The sequence below is a fragment of the Scylla paramamosain genome, chromosome 20, assembly GCF_035594125.1.
Source record: "Scylla paramamosain isolate STU-SP2022 chromosome 20, ASM3559412v1, whole genome shotgun sequence".
In the NCBI taxonomy this organism is placed as follows: domain Eukaryota; kingdom Metazoa; phylum Arthropoda; class Malacostraca; order Decapoda; family Portunidae; genus Scylla; species Scylla paramamosain.
In genome coordinates, this window is record NC_087170.1 from 20,384,387 (window position 1) to 20,404,837 (window position 20,451).

The 20,451-nt window shown below is 43.8% G+C and overlaps 1 protein-coding gene across 5 annotated transcripts in view; it reads right to left on the reverse strand.

Moving 5' to 3' along the window:
* Window positions 1-20,451, reverse strand: part of LOC135110593 (nematocyst expressed protein 3-like) — a 51,384-nt gene that overhangs the window by 12,199 nt on the left and 18,734 nt on the right. For all 5 annotated transcript variants that reach the window (XR_010273325.1, XR_010273324.1, XR_010273322.1 and 2 more), the window contains exons 3-6: window positions 10,385-10,534; window positions 9,846-10,013; window positions 9,058-9,174; window positions 119-266 (exon numbers count right to left, since the gene is read on the reverse strand). The gene's annotated coding sequence lies outside the window, so the exon portion shown is untranslated. The remainder of the gene's footprint in view (window positions 1-118; window positions 267-9,057; window positions 9,175-9,845; window positions 10,014-10,384; window positions 10,535-20,451) is intronic.

Genomic DNA, 20,451 nt, shown 5'->3' on the forward strand with positions numbered 1-20,451 from the left:
TAATAAAAACAGAGTTGAAAAGTATGGCACATAGGATAAATGTATAATCCGTGTTCATTGTAATGGAGGACAAAACTGAATACATGTTAACATGTTATTCACCATTGCATGTCGTCACCTGTAACAAGGATGATTTGAACAGAGATGTCCTCATCCAGTGCAGAGGACACAGCATTGTCAAATCCAGAGGATGCTGTGAGAGCAGAGGTATGCCATTTGCCCAATCACAGAATGTTAAGTAACAACCAGCTTCATGGATCTGGCCCCTGGTTGCATTAGTGAACGTAGATTTGAGAGAGAGAGAGAGAGAGAGAGAGAGAGAGAGAGAGAGAGAGAGAGAGAGAGAGAGAGAGAGAGAGAGAGAGAGAGAGAGAGAGAGAGAGAGAGAGAGAGAGAGAGAGAGAGAGTCATTCATCAATATCTAAGTGAAAAGTAAATGGACAGAAATATAGACACTCATGTAGATACAGAAAAATTGCGCGGAAGGCTCACCGCTGACTCCCTTAATACGGTAATGCAAAACAGATTAAAACATTTTCCTTCTTTATACCGCACCCGATAATAATAATAAAAAAATAATCTTTCAAAATCCTCACTATTAATGGCTTCGACTCCTTCATATGTGTGTTAATTCACTTATTGTTAATTCACTCATTCGCCGAGGGAAATTATCTTAGAAAATTGTAGCACTTGTTCCGAAACTATTAAGGCTGATTGTTCCCTGCAGACTGTGAGAGGAAGGGAAAAGGTTTACTTAATAGTCGGACCTTAAAATTCTCTAATTTACCCGAAATGTTTCACTCTTAGGTTCATATTGTTAAACGTTTCGGCGTCTGATCTCCGCTATTCTTAACAAGCTATAGTGGAAGTCTTTTGAGTTTTCAAGGGCGTTTCCATGATTCTAGTGATAATTTAACAAGAATTACGAACCATCAAAGAAAGCTAAAAAGCCTCATCTTCAAGAACCCAACCAATTACCTGTGGCCTTTGAAAACCGTTCTAATGAGACAACAATGCGTTTATAAATCCAGGACTTAACACTATCGCCACCATCAACCAATACAGCGAGCCCAACCAATACAGCGAGCCAGCGAGCAGGGGGTAAATCCTACAGCCTAATGACCTAATCCCTCTCTCCTCTATTTGATTAATGCGGCTTAAACTATTACGCGGCTATCAAGATAATATTACCACAACAATGATCGACAATGTGTATTTAACAGAAAACGGAAGTCCCTTTACACCTCTAGTGGTGGTGATGACGGAAGTGATAAGAGTGACAAGAAAGGTGGTAATGATAGTGGTAATGAGGATGGTGAGTGAGTGGTGGTAGTAGTAGTGATGGTGGTGAAGTAGTGATGATACTAGCGGAGGCGAGAATGGTGGTAGTGGTAATGGAGATAGTGGTGAGCGAGCGAGTGAGGAAATGAGAGCAGAGGCTGTTTCACTCCAACTAATAATGAGGGGATCGGAAGGACGGGCCGCTTGAGTCCTCCCTGTCCGGTGTGAGCACGACGGGCTGCAAAACAAATTACGCGCACTCACCCGTTCACGCGATGCAATTTAAATGAAAACTTTAAGCGTCTGGATTTAACAGCGAGGAATTCTTAATCGTGACTGGAGGAGGAGCTGGAAGAAGAGAAGGAGGTGGAGGAGCAGGAGAAGGAGGAGGGTTGAAGAGGTGATCGTGTTGAGGATGAAAGAATGAAGAGGTGGAAGATGAAGAAGAGTGAATGGAGGTGAAGGGTGAAGGAGAGGACGAGGTGGTGGTAGGAGGAAAGAGGGGTGGAAGGAAGAGAGGGAGGAGGAGCAGAACGGTGGTGGTTCGACTAATTTAAAAAAAAATATTATAAAAAAAATTATGATAAAAATGATGTAATTGACAATGAAATGAATAACAATAGTAGTAATAATAGTAGTAGTAATGATTAGAATAATACAAAGGAGAGGATGAGCAGGAGGAGGAGAGCAGGAGGGAGGAGAATAATGAAAAAAAAAATAATACATGAACCGCTTTTCATGACGGAGGAATAATAAGTGAAGGAGAGCGAGGAAGAGGAGGAGGAGGCAGGTCTGGCAGGTCCGGCACTCGTTTATTAAAAAAAGAAAAAAAGATATACAGCTGGAGCCTTTCATTTCCATCACGGGATTCACCAATCATCGGCTCTCTAACAAAGAACGAAATTAACGCAGGAAAATGGAAAAAAAAAAAAAAAAAAAGGGCAGCATTAATAATTTGAGCGGTCAACACTGAGACGCTGAACCGGCGAGGCTTCACAAGGCAGTTACGCGTCACATTTTTCTAATTAATGCTGGACGCGATGAATTAACTGGCTTTAAAAGTTTGCACTAAATTTGTCCGCTATGGAGGACTTCTTTAAATGATAATTCGGTAGTATAATTATTTTCTTTTTTCAGAGTTTCATTAGGTAAATTCATGGAAGTAAAAGGTGCGAAATTGCTCCTCATCAATTATCCTCCTGTGTCAAGGATGCGAGGGGAGGGAGGCAGGGGTAGGAGAAGCGAGATAAGCGGGAGGAGGAGGAGGAGGAGGAGGAGGAGGGGGAGGTAACTCGTATTTACTTACTTCCCTCCCCCCCTCCCTCCCTCCCCCTCTTTACTTCTGTGTCAAGAATCAGGGTTCACGGGGAGAGGGGTAGAAGGTAGGGGGGAGGGGGGAGGCATGGGAAGGGGAAGATAAGAGGGAGAGGGAGGATTATGTCTCTCGTGTTTACTTCCCTCCCTCCCTCCCTCCCTCCCTCCCTCCCTCTCTCTCTCTCTCTCTCTCTCTCTCTCTCTCTCTCTCTCTCTCTCTCTCTCTCTCTCTCTCTCTCTCTCTCTCTCTCTCTCTCTCTCTCTCTCTCTCTCTCTCTCCTCGCACCTGATGCATTTTTACTTTCTTTTTTCTCTCTCACATTTGCAGTTCTTCTTGCACCTCTCCTCCCCTCCCTCACCCTCCTACACAACATTTCCTGCCTTCGTCCCTCACTCATCCTCCCCTCTCACACCATTTCCACTCTCCTCTCACTAAGAGCTTCTCTCCTTTCCTCACACTATATAACAGCATTTCCTCTTTCCCTCCCTCACAACAACACCACTCACTTTTCCTGTTCCTTCCCTTACGCTCGTAGTATCTCCTCATTTCCTTTCTCTTTCCAGACGCAATATGATCTTCCGAGTGAAGCGCTGTAACTCAATTCAATTTCCTTCTTACGGATACTACTTATTACATAGTATTCCCTCCCTTCGTCACACGCCCAGTACTTTCTCCTTTCCTCCCTCTCTCTTTCTCTCTCCCTCCTTCAGCATCCCAAGACTCCAGTCCCTTTATTTTCTTATACCGGCGGCGACCATCTCAACCTTTCAGTAAATAACACAATATGTTCGTACTGCACCAACGTTATAAGAAAAGTTTCCTCCCCTGCACACAAGTCTATCGTTCTGGAGTGAAAGTTTGTCAGAGAAAACCCGGAGACATGAGGCCTGAAGGAAGAGGCTGATGGTGATGATAGTGGTAGTGGTCGTGCTGGTGATGATGGTGGTGGTGGGGGGAGTGGTGCAAATTCGTGACCAAGATATTCATTTGTCCTTGGGAGTGACCGCCTTCCTGCACTTTGAAAGCATTGTCGCTGCCGCAAACTCGATGGTTTTAACGAAACATCCTGGAGAGGCTGCTGGCGTCCCCAAGAGAACACCAAAGACTTGCTGTCACTTTCTACCTTCATTAACTCGTTTCTGGCTATATTTGTGTTTATTTCAGAACAACAAAAATTGTACTAAAGTTAACGACCACTGGGAAGAGTATATATTTTTTTTTGGTATTGTCTGTTTTTAATTTTTAAACGTGGAGAATGACAGTGCGTGTTTATCCACCAAGTTGCATCAAAGGCTTGCAATGAGGGTCACAAGTGCGGACTGGAGTGTCTCCCAAGGTGCGAGTTCGGACGAGTCGCTCATTATCTTCTCGCCATCGTCGTGTGTGTGTGTGTGTGTGTGTGTGTGTGTGTGTAATGATTTAACATGTCGGCAAGGATTCAGTTGTCAGGTATTTTTATTTTCGTAACAGGTGATCACCATCGCTCACCCGCTGACGCCGTGACGAATCACAGTGGCAGGTGTTGAATCTTCACTGTGTAGCGCCGTGCCGCCATCCGCGAGACACATTATAGCGAGAGCGGCTTATGTTACGTGAGGCAATACTGGTAATGGCAGGGGTAGTGAAGCGGAAAAAAAAAAAAACTGCAGCATGCTTTCGGGTTGGAAAAAAAATACATCAAGTAATTTTTGCGAGATAAACTAGGCGTGCAACTAATTAAATTCCTCCTTCTAATGGGAGAGAAATAGAGCAGCGTGGCGACTGTTCCTAACGCCCAGATATAAAGCAGGCCAGCGGGGAGCGTTCCGAAGTCCACAACGACATGGCGGAACGTCTATTACATTGGGCCGCCCTGATTAACCCCGCCCACCAGGCATTAGGGCGAGTATGGCTTATGTTTCCATACATCACACCCTGCGAATTACGAGTGAACGTAACGAGATCCTGCGTGTATTTTGTCAGCAAGGAAAAAGGATTAAAACTGTTCACACACCAGAGCGAGCCGTGCATCAGAGAGAGAGAGAGAGAGAGAGAGAGAGAGAGAGAGAGAGAGAGTTGGTTCAGCAATTCCTTTCTTTTACATTTTCTTATTTTCCCCATTTTCTCCTCTTTTGTATTTCCTGGTTTCTTTCCTCCTCCTCGTTACTACAATTTCTCCTATTCCTCCCTCCTCGTTTCTGTTTCCTTTTACTTCTCTTCGTCCTCTTCCGTCTCAAGACACTCTCCTTTTTCCCTCTGGCTTCTAGAATGCTCATGAAACTCTCAATTCTTTCATATTCCAACTTCCACAGCCATGAAACTCGTTCGAACTGCGAGGCAAAATTGTTCTTTCCGTTTATATTTGCCACTCGAGTAATCCAAATGCGGCGTGGGAGTCCCTCGCTTTCCATGAGCAAGGTGGGATCTGGATTTCAGCCTTAAAGAAAGCAGAGTCCGTAGTCCTTGTAGTTATTCTATTTAAATGCAGGATACGTCGCGGTAACTCAGGAGGGTCCGGGCCACCGCTTAGGTGCACTGCTGACCATTATGCAGTTTATGTGTGGAGTTATTTCGTCGATTTAAAAGACGCGAGATACACCAAGCGAGCAGTGGGGATTTGCTGCCTCACGAACGTTCGCATTTAGAGGTTGTTTTGTGACCCGATTAACCCCCACACTTTGCTGGCTTAGTGTATGGCTATATAAATGAATGACGTTAATTTGGTGTAATATTGTTACATCCAAGAGATTTATTTCATCTGATACCATACGAACATTAAAAAATCAGAAAGGGGGTTTTGGTGATTAGATTTAACTTTACAACAAACACCATTTTGTTGGTTTAATGCGTGACAATTATGTGGTGTAGTTGTGAAAATACAGCGCTCATATTCACAACCAGAGTGGGTTTGATAGCCGGATTTAACTATCACACATACTAAATAAAATACTTAATTCGTTAGTTTAATGCACGGCAAAAATATGGAGCAATACAGTTACTTAAAATATCTATTCCATCTGATGAAATGCAAACACAATCAGACGGGTTTATGTGACCGTGTTTAACTTCCGCATCGAACACTGCTTTGCTAGTTAACGCGAGGCAAAATATGTAGCATAATACTGTTAAAAGATTTATTTCATCTGATTGCCTCTTACTGCGCTGTTAAGTGGATTTTGCCAACTATGAATTTAATCTTATCTTTTACACAACCTCATCCTCCTCTTCATTTTGTCCCGCCAGCTGCCTCCAATCACTACCGCTTCTCACAGCACCAGCCCACCTCCCTTCCGGACGCAGCACGCCTACACCTCACTCCCTCACTCCCAAAGCTCACTGCAGAATCCTCCCAAAAATCAACTCTCCCTCTTACCAACATCGTCATTTTTACCCTCCTCACCCTCACAGCACTTTCTCACCCTCTCACAGCATGACTTTTTCTCCACAGCCTCTCCCTTACAGCGCAGCCTAACCCTCACAGCACTGACTCTTCCTCACAGCACTGCTTAACTCTCACAGCACTAAGCCTCTAAGCACCAAGCACTCTCACAGCACTGACATTTCACCTTCACAGCATTGCCTCTCACAACATCGACCTTTCACCTTCGCCTCAACAAAATGCACCGGCTTAATCTTTCCCAAGGTCAACACAGCGTTAAGTTAAGCTCACCAAAACAAATACTACAATTAAATTACGCGTATGACTTATGCAAATTAAAAGTTATTGGTGTAAATCCTCTTAAGCGTGACTGAGAATATTCGGCGGAGGAAAATAAACTTTATAGAAAAGAGAGTTTAGGGAACGCGCCTCTGTGTGTGTGTGTGTGTGTGTGTGTGTGTGTGTGTGTGTGTGTGTGTGTGTGTGTGTGTGTGTGTGTGTGTGTGTGTGTGTGTGTGTGTGTGTGTGTGTGTGTGTGTGTGTGTGTGTGTCCTTGGCATGGCAGCAGCCAATTCCTTCCCAGGGCTGTCCGACCCAAACCTTCCTTTCCCTTGTTTATTAAATTCTCCGAGTCTAATTTCCAGGCAATTTTCTTTCAGGTGCATTATTTGATTTCAAAGTAAACAAAGTAAACACACACACACACACACACACACACACACACTTAATATACGAAACATCCCGATTAAAATAAAATATCTGAATCACCTCTTAAGCTCTCCAGGTAACAAGAACAACACGAGTCACTCACTGCAAACTTGCCTATAACCTCCACTGACGTCATCTGCCTTCTCTAGATACTCAAGTGTTTTCTATAACAACTCTACGTCTCAGTCGTAAGGAGAGTCTGTCACCCTAAGTACAGTCGTGGTCAAAAGTCGCGTAACCTTCTGCAATAAATTCTTCTGTACTTATCTCCTTTCATTATTTAATCCTGTGATATGCTGACAATCATGAGGCTCTAAGGCTTTGTCAGGCGGCTGTCAGCAGATCAGAGCATTTGTGATAGAGAGGAAACGCTAAACACAGTGAAATAAGTACAGATTACACTGCTTTGACCCATGACTGGACCTACTTTATTTCATCTTCCCATGCACGCCCCTGTCTGTGATTCACTGCACTAAGTAAATTACAAATTAAGTCTTGTATAAATAGAGTAAGTATAATAAAAATAAAAAAAAACATTCCTCTACGAAGCGCTGCTTTCTGCATCCCCTGATGAGTTAATCTGGCTAACTTTTGAGTAAACTGAATGTGCACCGGCGATGCTTGGCGTGTGGAGAATGAAACCTAGTTTTCACAAAAAATGCCGTGCATATAGTTTGTGTGTGTGTGTGTGTGTGTGTGTGTGTGTGTGTGTGTGTGTGTAATGCCACAATTCCTTCTACATTTTAACAGTAACATTTGAATCTCGCGTGTCAGGCTTGGGTCATGTTGATCCACATATAATTCTGTGAAACTAAATAAAAATGTATTAGTCAATCCCAGGAAAATAGGCGATAATATTTGTATTCACAAAATCGGAGAGAAAACACGTTTTCCATCGTTGAGGCCTGGCGCGGCTGCCCCTCTGCTCAATAACACGGCTGACTAAGTGGCGGCGTCCGGAAAGCAATTCCTAATGGTGGCACAAAAAACACAACAGCGCCTCACCCAGGGCGCCGGAAATCAGGCAATCCCATGGTCGGGTATAAAGTTAAAAAGTATAATTTCCTCGCCACCATTTCTCGTCAGTGCGCGGAACTACAGTAAATAGACTATTTTCATTGCCTTGCTCTGTCCGCCAGGGCGTTACTGACGCCGGACGCTTCCTGAAATTGAAATCAAAATAATGTTTCGAAAACATTTCGCTTTCGGTCCTTGTGTCCATTTCGAATCTGAAAACTTTACTTTTCTCGAGAAACAGCCTTGAACAACACGCATCGTTCAAAACTGAAAAAAAAAAAAAATATATATAGGTCGCGTACCTCCCACGGTCCCTAAACAACGGAAACCTAATCCTAACTGCTAAGAACGAGAGACAGGTCAAGAGGAAGACAAAAGACTAAAATACTTGGAGTGAACCGGAGGACGTGGAAAGGAAATTGGACGTCAACGCAATTCACTCAAGCGTCCAGGACAGATTGAAGTGGAAAGGCATGACTGTCAGCGTCAACGACACGACGCTTCGGTGCAGGCAAAGGCACACTCGTGGCCAGATGTCAAGTAATCTTTAGCACTCACTTCCAATGTGCTTAGTATATTTTCTCTCCCACCTCAAGCTCCATCATTTGTTAACAGCCTCCTTGCGAAAACTAACGACTGAATGATTCCTAACAGATCAAAGGATTTATGACTGCATGAACAGGCGAAACAGCTGAGGTTAGGTGGTGTATGTTACTCTACTACCTATGACTTGATTTCGTATTAACAAATGCTAACTCAAGTGGGCCGAGGTTTGCTGGGCATCCATCATAAGGGTTCTAATACCTCTTGGTCTCGTTATAAAAAGACGTGATTTAATGGCACAACAATGGAATTATAGCCAAGCTTCACCCTCTGGCAATATTCCCTTAGCGGCGAGACGGCGATGCTTCACACTGGAGGATTAGATCAGTATTAGTATATATACATCTCATTAAATTACTCTCTTATTGTCAAGGTAGGAATCCGCATCAGGTACTTAAAGGTGTTACTGTGTCCTTGCTTCAACTATGGCACGCCTCTGGTATCACCTCACTCAGCAAACTTAAATTCCACAAAAACTTCTTCCACTCCAGAATGATTCCACTTCACGCTAATTCCACTTCACTCAGCACACTTTCCACTGAACACATTCCTAAGATTCCTTCCACTTCACTTTTTCTCTCTCCGCTTTGGCTTCCAGTTTGCTTTTCCCACTCCACACTACTCCTTCCACGCCACACTTAATCTTTCACACCTCCTTTCCTCCACTCTACACTTCCACTTCACACAAGCATCTTTCCCGAGACTTCCTATCACCTTTTTACACCGTCCGATGGCACCAATTTCCCACCTTCATCCTTGCATTTCCTTCACTCACCTCCCACATAGTTGCTGTATAGGCGGCAATAACCTTTGTCCTGCAGCGCCTCCAAACTACAAGTCAATCATTGCTGCTGCACCAAGCGTTCCTTCTCCCCCGGCTCACAGCGCTGGCCTGGAATGAGGAAGCAGGTGAAAATACGCTGCTTTCATCAAAGGTTCAAGGGTCAGATCATTAAGCAAACCTTTCCCCTTCCATTCACAGTCTACAAGGATCAATCACTCCTTTGTTTCTGAATTAAGCGGTGTTGTTTGCCACATACAAGACTCTTCCGGGAATGGCTTGTTTGGTAACACTGAGCCCAGTTTCAAATATTAATTACTGATGCGCAAAACAATCTTACTCCTCTGCCTCCTCTTATACTTTGACAGAGTATAAAGGGAGTGTTGTGTAAAGGAAGTGCTTTGGCTATTAAAGTGAATATTACTGTAACAAAGGGAAAGACTTAAAAATCAGGTTTATTCAAGTCTCTCTCTCTCTCTCTCTCTCTCTCTCTCTCTCTCTCCGCCACCCCCCTCCCCACACACACACACACACACACACACCTTTTAGAAACATCAAAGCCCTCACCACGTCATCCCCGCCTGGAGCGATAAATAACACGCTGTATTACTGGCCCTCAATGGCCTCAACACAGCCAATTAGCAGGACCGGCAGATTACTATTCTTCCCAAACAACGATTTTATCTCCCTCCGCCCAACCTTCGTGAGCCGCCCCTCCATAATACTCTGATACATTCACTGGCGTCATACTACACTGCGTCTCTCAATCTAAAAATACTGACCTAGTTTGCAGTTAATCAGGACGGGTCTAGGTATCGGCAGGAACGTGCACACAACCTTCCTAATATATAGCCAGCCGGGAACTGACTGAGGTGGTGGTGGTGGTGGTGGCGGTCGCAGGCGGAGGTGATAGCGAGCCAAGAGAAGCTTCAACCCTGCTCGACGCTCCCCTGCCAGTACAGTGAACCACCAAATACCGTAAAAAAAAGAAAAAGAATAAAAGAAAAAAAAAACAGGCTTTTTTTTTCGTTTTCGCAATAAATGGTGTTTTAATTGACAGTATTACAACGTTATCTGATATATTTTTAGTTAGATTCATTTGTTATACGGTATAGAACCACTTTCCGTCTTTCCTTGTGCGGTCTTTGCTTCACTCTAACCTTCTCTCCTCACGCTACGTAGGTACTCGCCACTATCCTGCTCCCCCCTCCCTGCTTCCTATTCTCAACCCTCACAAGCGCACGCAAGCAATATTATGCGAGCTCTGGTATATACATCCAAATACACTTAATACGAAATTAGGAATTCGTCTGGTTCATACATGCACCACATATCTGATTCCGACTCGTGATTGCTGCTTCGTGAGTCGTGACGTCACCAGCACCGCCAGACTTGATTGGTCGCGACGTTGAGAGGGAAGGTTCATTGGGAGGCGTAGAGGCGGATGTGAGGCTCTGAGGGATCCGGGAATCTGTAAAAATAGGCTTTATTATTTAGCTGTTTTGTCAGTATCAGGGAAGCAGAGAGAGAGAGAGAGAGAGAGAGAGAGAGAGAGAGAGAGAGAGAGAGAGAGAGTCTTAATGCGTATTACATATCACTGTATTTCAAAGCTATTAAATCAGATGATATACGTGTGCTCTACTTATGACAGTGTGTGTGTATGTGTGTGTGTTCGCGTTATTAACTTTTCATTTTCATTGTCAAGGCTCTGAAAGTCAAATAAATATTTCATTACCGAGGTGCATGATTATGGTCAGCTGTTACGTTGGAGCTTTGAACAAAAACTCTTTTAACTTGCATGAATATATTTCCCGCAAATGCTAATGACCAAATGTCCTTGACCTGCTGGCTGGTGGCGAAATGCTGGCCGGGGGGAAGGCATCGCTGACACCCTGACATTTGGAGTTTGCAGTACATACAACGTTATCATTTTTCCGTGCGTCTTTTACTTATACTAACATTTCCAACGTCAGACATTGTTAGGCAAAGGGATTTAAAATGCATTGAAACTCGAACTTTTCCTCCTTCGCATTTCTTTCTTCAGGATGTTGCAATGTTTTTTTTGCAATGGCTTCATAAAAAAATTATCTTTATAAAAGTAATGACCAATTTTTATTGCGGTTTCAACGCTCTTTCAGTGATAACGATTTTTTGATTAAATTTTTCTTTACAAGTTGTTTATATTTGTTATATTTGTGGCTTTTGGCTTTAGAAGTGGAAGAGAGAGAGAGAGAGAGAGAGAGAGAGAGAGAGAGAGAGAGAGAGAGAGAGAGAGAGAGAGACTAACACACACACACACACACACACACACACACACACACACACACACACACACACACACACACACGACTTTTGATAAGATCACCTTTACCTGTCACTTGGGTGGACACTCGTGGTTCTTTTCAGCGCCGCACAAAGCAATAGCAGCAACACGCGCAAAAAGACATCCGGCAATTTAGCAAGGAAGAGAAACACAAAATAACGTACACGACAAAAATACAACACAAAAGAAGCTGAGTAAAAGAAAATAGAATAAAAGAGAATAGCTGGGTGGGGAGAGAAAGAACACTGACGTACAGACATTCCCTCTCTCTTCCTCTCTCTCCCTCTCTCTCTCTCTCTCTCTCTCTCTCTCTCTCTCTCTCTCTCTGTGTGTGTGTGTAGTAAGATGTTAGTGTTTGGAGAATTCCTCCTCAGCTGCCCTTCTCCTATTTCTTCTTTTTCTTCCACCTTCCTTGCCCTTAACCTCTTGTTAGTCTTTCTCCTGACTTTTCTTTTCTTCCTTCTTGCTCCTCCTACTCTTTGTCCTCCTTCGTCTTGTCTCCTTCAATCTCGTCCTCCTTCTCCTCTCAAGGATCACAGCAGGATCCGGTCCTTTCTGAATTCCGTGCCTTGTCCCAAAGCTGCTTTTCGTTACCAGATCGGGGTTCTGAAATTGTTGTTATTGTGTTCTGTCCTTTGTAGCATTATGAAGGTTTTTTTTGGCATGACTAAGCAGCTTATGGTGTAAGGATAAGACTCACATTTATCCTCTACCACGTCCAGCAAGTTCTGTTATCTGTAAGGCAGGAAGGGGATCTCCATTACATTTTCTTCATCATTCAGAGCATTGCCTCCAATTCTTTGTGGTGGCTCCTTCAATATGAGGGCGCTGCTACATGCCGCTGTGAACAAACACTCCAGTTCCGGACGGCACCATTCCAATCCGAAGTCAAACATGAAGGCTACGGCCGACAGGAAACAATTCAATAGTTTTAGGCACTTGTCGATTTGGAAAAGTGGTGGCGATAGTTCCCGTGACCTTGGCGGAGAGGGTTTGTATTGACATCGCCCTACTGCAGACACGGGAAGGGCTGGCCATTCAGATGTTAATGTATGTGTGTGTGTGTGTGTGTGTGTGTGTGTGTGTACAAGTCCGTTCACACACACACACACACACACACACACCTAACCAGCCGAGTGTAAATAGCAAAAATATAGAAACTCTGATGCTTCAATATATATTTCTCCTCGAACTTTTCTTTATCCTTTCTTTATTTGCTGTGTTTATTTTTCTTATTTCCTTTTCATATTTCCAGTCTCTCGTGAACACCAATTTTTTTTCTTTTGGATTATTGTGTGTGTGTGTGTGTGTGTGTGTGTGTGTGTGTGTGTGTGTGTGTGTGTGTGTGTGTGTGTGTGTGTGTGTGTGTGTGTGTGTGTGTGTGTGTGTGTGTGTGTGTGTGTGTATACGCGCCCATCTCCTTAGGTCAAGGGCCTCACTCAGCCACTAAGGCCTTCATGGACTCTCCTGCATGCAAATAGTTAAAACTTAAGTAGTATAGATCAAACGTAGAAAAATTATTAGAATAACATTTTAAAGACGGACAGGACGAGGCGAGGTCAGCTGATTACGCGGTTGCTTTTGGACTTTGAGGCGGGGCTGTGAGGCTGTGAGGCGGGGCTGTGAGGCGAGGCTATGAGGCGGGGCTGTGGGGCGGGAGTGTGAGGCTGTAAGGGTGTGAGGGTGTGAGGCTGTGAGATGGTGCTGTAAGGCGTGCTGTGGGGATGTGTGGCTGTAAGGCGGGGCTGTGGGGCGGGAGCGTGAGACTGTGAGGCTATGATGCTGTGAAACGGTGCTGTAAGGTGTGCTGTGGGGCTGTGGCGGGGCTGTGTGGCTTTGTGGCGGGGCTGTATGGCGGGGCTGTGTGGCGGGGCTGTGGGGCTGGACTGCATGGGTGGGCTGTGCAATGAATATCCGGCTTTTCATTATAATTGCAGGTAATAAGACTGCTAATTAAGGGACGAGATTTTTTTTTTCCCCCCGTTTGTGCATTTACGTTTCCTGAGTCCTGAACTGCCTTTTGATTAATTATGAGGAAATGAATATCTTATAAAATGATGATAAAAAGAAATGGAGATGATTTTTCATGTGAATATATACATGAAAAAAAAAAAAGAAAAGAAAATATAAGGAAAGGCAATACGTATCTTGAAATATTCACTTGAGAATTCACGTCTTCTGCAGAACACTATCTTGTTTCAAATGACGTTGACGCCTTTATGAAGTCCTTCCCTGATCAATAAGCATAAAATATAGCATCCAGAATTCCAATATCTCACTGCATATTTTTCATCTTTTACAGTATATTTGGGTACAAGATCTTCACGTACCATCCACCCTCATGACTCTCCCTATGATCTTCCCTCTCCTTCCACTCTTTACTCATGACATTCCCAATAACAACCACATCGTCCCCCTCCACCACATGTTGCTATTCCCACCAACACGCCTCCACGTCTTTCTCTAAAGTCCACGCCATCCTTAAATTCTCCCTCTAACTTTGGCCCCGTCCCACCGAGCACATCCTCTTGAGGCTCCCCCAACTGGCCTCAGCTCCCCTACATCCCTTAATCCCACTCCACTACTCCCACGCCGCCGCCTCCACCACCTGCCCACCACTGCCTTACACACCACTGGGCACACACCACCAAAACCTCACCGTGCATTTTTCCACACACACACACACACACACACACACACACACACACGCGCACTGGCAGCTTTTCGTGAATTTCAGAAGTCTCGTCACGATCTCTCTGTTTCTGTGAGTTTGCCAATGCATGGTCGACAATCCATGGAGGAAACATACGTGAGGGTGTTGGAGAATATTTGCTGTAAAAACACTGAAACCGTAGAGCCACGCAGACGAGAAAGGCGAAAAATATTCCAACGGAGAGAGGGAAGGAGGACAGAAGGAAATTATGTCAGACATGACGTGAGGGTACGAGGAAAGGAGGTCACTTGTTGAAGTAGGAAGTGAAACTGAAGACTCTCTGGTTGCCATCAAACCCAAGAAACATGGAACAACAGCAAACTTTAGAGAGAGAGAGAGAGAGAGAGAGAGAGAGAGAGAGAGAGAGAGAGAGAGAGAGAGAGAGAGAGAGAGAGAGAGAGAGAGAGAGAGAGAGAGTGATAATGATAATGAATTTGTGTGTGTGTGTGTGTGTGTGTGTGTGTGTGTGTGTGTGTGTTACATAGAGTTACATAGAAAGACAGGCAACAATAGACTTTGCGGTCCTCACGAGGTGACCTGACCTAGAACTACTAAGGTGTGTGTGTGTGTGTGTGTGTGTGTGTGTGTGTGTGTGTGGAGAGTAGATAAAGCAACATAATTAACGAGAAATGGATGGAAAAAAGTGGCGAAGCACACACGGAATACGGAGCAGAGTCAGCATAAGTGAGCTGGGGTCGGCGAACATGCTCGTACTTCTGGTGAATCACAAGAAGGGGCGGGTATGAAAAATAGTGAATGAGGACTGCCTTGTGCAATTAGCTAGTTAAGATTGGCAGTAGTGATAATGATGATAATGAAGTAAATGAGGAGGAGGAGAAGGGAGGAAGAGAAGGAGGAGACGACAATGACACTAGCAAACAGGAGCTGGAACAAAGGGAGAAAGAGAAGGAGGAGAGGACGACGAAGACGAGGAGGAGGAGGAGGAGTAGGAAGAGAAGGAAAAGGAGAAGGAGGAAGAAGAGAAAGAGAAGGACGAATTGGATGAAGAGTAGGAGGCAGGGAAAGACAATAATCGAACAAGGAACGTCCTTAAGTGCTTGGAGAGAACTGAAGGAGAAGACATTTAGAAGTATTGTCAGTCTTTACTCCAAGGAAGGTGTCAGGTGCTGCTTTAAAACCCTTTCAGTTTTCCTTGAAGAATATCATAAAAGCAACAAACATGCTCACTCTTCCTGACCGCACGCTATGTGGTTACTGGAACAGGAAACGTAAAACTTCGTCACTTACTCCTTTAACACTTACACTTATACACGCTATTCTTGCTGTATAGATATTCACTCTTAAACAATAATTTCATCATATCAGAAACAAAGCCAAAGGGAGAAAGAGAAGGTAGACATGTAACAGATGCGATGAAGTGAGATGTTGGGATGTGCCTTTGTATCGGCTCCCAATCCTCTCCTCTAATGCTTCTTATTGATCTTGTGTTCATGGTGTTGCCTTCAAAGTGAATTGTCTTGAATGCCAGATTGTCTTCCGGTATGTCTGTATGTTTTCTTCTCTCTTGTCTGTTTTTGTCTTCTACGAGTAACAAATTTATGGAGAGCGTTGTTTTCTCTATATGGTTATTGCATGGATACTGTTGTCACATGCACGCGATCAAAGAACAATGCCAGTTCACAAAACCTGCGGACATTTTGGTGATAGTAAATCTTGCAAGCCTGTACTCACGCCTCTCGATGCCGCTGGCGAGGATGGGCGGGACGAACACCTCTAGTCACGTCTGGACCGCGGTCTGGACTTTGGTCTGGCCAGCCACACGCGGGTTATCGGACACCAGGCAGCCTGCTGGTTTTATGACGGGACGGCTATGCAATGTCCGGGCATCAGGCCAAGTTACTATCGCGCAAACCCCTATTTATGGCTTCATTCGCAGTAGTCTGCAGTGTTAAAAAAATAAATAAATAAGAATAAAATGGCTGATGTCTCAAGGAGGTATTATGGCATTATCATATTGCACCAAGCAGTATGTTAATGTTAATGTACTTACACTGCCACAAGACAACACAACATATTCGCTGCCACAAAGAAATTCAAGATATTAAGTAAGAACTCGTGGACATCAAGACTCCAATTCTGACAACACACTCAGCACGAATAATATGACAAGAGGATGTGCCAACGCTCTTCCTTTGAGCCCTTACTGGGGGCGCAATGTTATTATTATTACACTCTCACTCCCTCTCTAAAGGGTTCCCTCTGGCTTTATTTGAGAGCAACAACAACAACAACACTCCTATCACCACTACCACCACCACCACCACCAACAACAACAACAACAACATTAGAACAATATTAGAACACTTTAAAATTAGAACACTTCCCTCCACTACCCCTACCCTCACCCCCCCCACAAGAAAAAAAAAAGAAAAAAAGAAAACAAGATAAAAAGAGAGAAAATGCAATAAAGAGAGTAAAATAAAGCCTTTCCTTCCTTCTGGTGAAAATAAAGCTCCCAGGAGAGGAGTTTCTGCCCTTCACTCTCGTCCATTGCAGTGGTCTCCCGCGGCACAAAGGGAATACAGGGAAATGCATTCTACCTCCCCTCGTGTGTCGTGAACGAATAATAAATACCACTCGGCATGATAATGATGACAATGACGATGACGATGATAATGATTGTGATGGTGATGGTGCTTATGGTGGTGGTACAAGTCATGATTGTATACAATAACAATAAAAATAGTAGTAGTAATAACAGTAATGATAATAATAACAATATAAAAAATAATATATTATCAGTTCCTACGTACCTTTACCTCTCCTGATGTAAGAGCTCAAGAATCCTTTGATGCCATAATACTGCAAAGTTAAGTCGATAAGCAGACGACTATGAGTGAGTCGGCAAATATCCAACATGAAACGTTCAAAAGAATCACTGATGGTTTAACAAGGATTGGATACATTCGTAATACTTCCAGCCGGACCATGACCTGCAACACACACACACACACACACACACACACACACACACACACACACACACTGTAAGGCTGATCGATACTATACTGGATATGTCAATGTACACGACCTGTCTCTGAGTACACGGCGCTGGAACACGTCCGGTTTTGAAAGAAACCCTTGTAGCGTAACTCTCACCTCCGTTGCGGCGACCCCATTCTCCCTTTAACGGTGACCCTCACACAACGTTTCGCGGCGACCATCATGCCCACAAATCCTAGTCACAGACCTCCTATATGTCACAGGTACAGATAATCAATGGCTTTGACTACTAAGAGAAAATCTAGTGAACGGATAATGGTGTCTGACTCGATCATGCATAGCGTGCAGAACTTATAACATGCGGCTTTAGTTCTTCATCCACACAATGTAGGTCTGTACATCCGTGAGACTGCTGATCTCGACCCTTGATGCCTTCCAGTAACATTACTAACTGGTTACCCAAGAGTAAACTGTAGCAGTAGAAGAGGTGACTATTTGAAAAAAAAAGAAACAAGCAGCCATCCCAGCTGAAGTGTGGTGAGAGAAGGTACGATACAAAGAATGCAAGACGTGGGTGGTCCGCCGGCGTGCCTGAACTACCATGGCGAGAAGGGACGTGATCGGAAATGGGGTAGAGGGAGTAGCGTTTTTATCGGAATCAATGATGGCCAGTCCCCCATGATGGCCATGGCTACTGCGGGGTGAATAGGAATCAGATACTGTACCCTCAGAGGGAGGCGGCCGAGCCAGCCTGCAAGGCCTTCCGCAGACATAAGAGTATACACATTCGATGGGATTTGTATGAGTAAATGGAGGTTTCCCCTGTTTGCTCCGAGTTCATAAAGAGTTCGTATGTACGATTCCGTCGTAGTGGGATTAGTAAGGGTCATCGCAGCACACACGTCGATTATACCAGCAGACAGAGCGCATTTTGCGATCACGTGATCTTTTCTTGTTTGCATTTTACTGAGAGTCGCAAGGTGTGCATCGGCCAGCATGAATATTATTGATTAATACCATAATGGGCCGGTCTAGCCGTTAGCATTAACTGCACAAACCAGGCAGTGTTGGTTCTATGAGAAGGCGTGGTGAGGCAGTGACTGATTTCAGAATATCCGATTTGCCCTTTTCTGACTCCAAAGCCTACTTTTGTTTTGGGAGTTTCCGATGAGACTAGGAAGACGTCCGCGGCCTGCTGGTCTCTGAGGCTGTCAATGCGTTATTGGTTTTTCAGGCAGTAAGATCTTCCATTTCCGACAATTAGTGAAGAGCAAAAGTGATGCGGTTCGTCTTTCAGTTGAAGCTCTTCGAGGGGCTCGCCGACACACATTAATGAAGCATGAGCCACCGACACACTGCTGTGATAAGTTAGTCACATTTAGGGAGACGCAAGTCTGGGTCGAGCAAGACAACGATGGGTCACGTCTTCAGGCTGCTCACAAGTGAAAACCGTAAAAGATGAATGAAAAAAAAAGTTGCTTGCCTGCTCCTCTAAACTCTAATCTGTCTTTTGTAGGAAATCAAAAGTCTGTTGTAGGAGAAAAAAAAGTGGGAGTGTTATGGCGACCTGCCCATGCGTGGAAGCCATGACAACGCCTTTTATTGATAAAACCTTAGCGAGTGCTGATTTATATTATTCAGTTGATTAAAGTTTTATCAATTGAAGCATTTAAATGCGAGCAGGAATGAGGAATCAAAGAACTAACCATGAACACTTCAGCACCTCAGATCTTTTTATGTCAAAAAGATCGGGTGGCACCAAAAGGAAGGTTTATAAAGAAACTGATTGAAGTCCAAATTCGTTAGCTAATTACAACGGATTGCAGCGCCACGTGAAAGGCGGAAAGGCAGGCAGGGGAAGGGGAAGCGAGAGTGAATCGAGGCTCAGGAAAGGCTAGAATTTTAAGGGACTGATCACAGGATGCCATTTGAGTGACAAGTGAGCCATCATTAAGAGCTCACATCTAAAAGGAGAATCGAATAAAAAAATCTTTCTTCAGTATATGAGGAAGTAAATAACTGAATATTCCAGATTAGTTCCTCGATTAATAATCATAGAATTCAACGTAATTTACATCTGGACCAACGCCTTCAAAGAGCTTCCCAGGAATCGTGATTAAGAATTCTTTATCCAATAACGGACAAAATCTTTCCGTCTAAGGACTAAGCTTTGCAGTATGGGGCTATTCCTATTTCATTTATTTATTTTGTGAGTATTTATTGTTTTCATCCGAGAGCAAGACGTTGTCCACTAAAAACGTTTCCGTCTGGACAAGTTTTCTTCATGACGAAGCAAGACCTCGTTTAACAGACAGGAGCAGGGAAGAAGACTCCACCAGCCTGAGGCAAAACTTCCCCCTCTCTTCAAAACTTTGATATAACCTTTTTAACGGAATTCAGGGCAGCAATTTAGCAGCCGACCTTCCAAGCACAAGTGGCCCGCGAAAGACTCACTGTTTTCTAGAAATGGATGATGAGAACAACGACGACGTAAAATTGGCAGTGAAATATATATATCTGAGCTGCTGAGGAGATTGATTCTGCCCTCGAGACTCGAGAAAAACGCTGCAAAATTTATTTCAATCAGACTTCCGTCGCGAAAGGCACAAGAGAGAAAATTTTCTTATGTTCTCTTTCCTTTAATTAAGTGAATAATTCATTAATATCACAAAAGGTGAGAAGTAATGTCTATCACAAAGAAACAAGACAATGTGCTGATTTCACTCGTATGGCTTCAAGCAGCGATTTCTCTAAAAATACTGCAAACTGAAGTAAATACACGTAAACTGTGTGTGTGTGTGTGTGTGTGTGTGTGTGTGTGTGTGTGTGTGTGTGTGTGTGTTTATACGCGCAGAAACAACTGCATTCATTTTTTCATTTGATTCCATACAGCCTCGTAAGAGTGAACAAATCTGGCGTTACTTATTCTTCCCTCGTGCTCCTTTGATATGACAATGTATGCCAGTTTGAAGGAATAAGAAAATAATTGCTGAAGGAAAGTAATAACGCAGAAGAAACAGGAGGCAGGAGGAAGCAAAAACTTCACAACTATAATATCCAATTACATGAGACACAAAAATGGAGCAAATCAAATCATATATATAACTAACACACTCCGCCTCGCTTCCATGCATGCTCATATTATTCCATCTCCCGTACTAAACCAATGCCAATATTTTTTAATGAATAAATGAACAAAATAAATCAACAGATCCTCGTACTATTTACCAGTCCTCATAACTTCATCGCTTTCGTCCTCGCAATTCTTCCATCGCCATCACGGCCACTCTCGGTCCACTCTGATCCATTCGTGACGTCATCGCTATTAGAAAATGGGAAGCGTTGTTCCATGATGTACTGGGCGCTCTCTAATTCATCCAGTTCACTC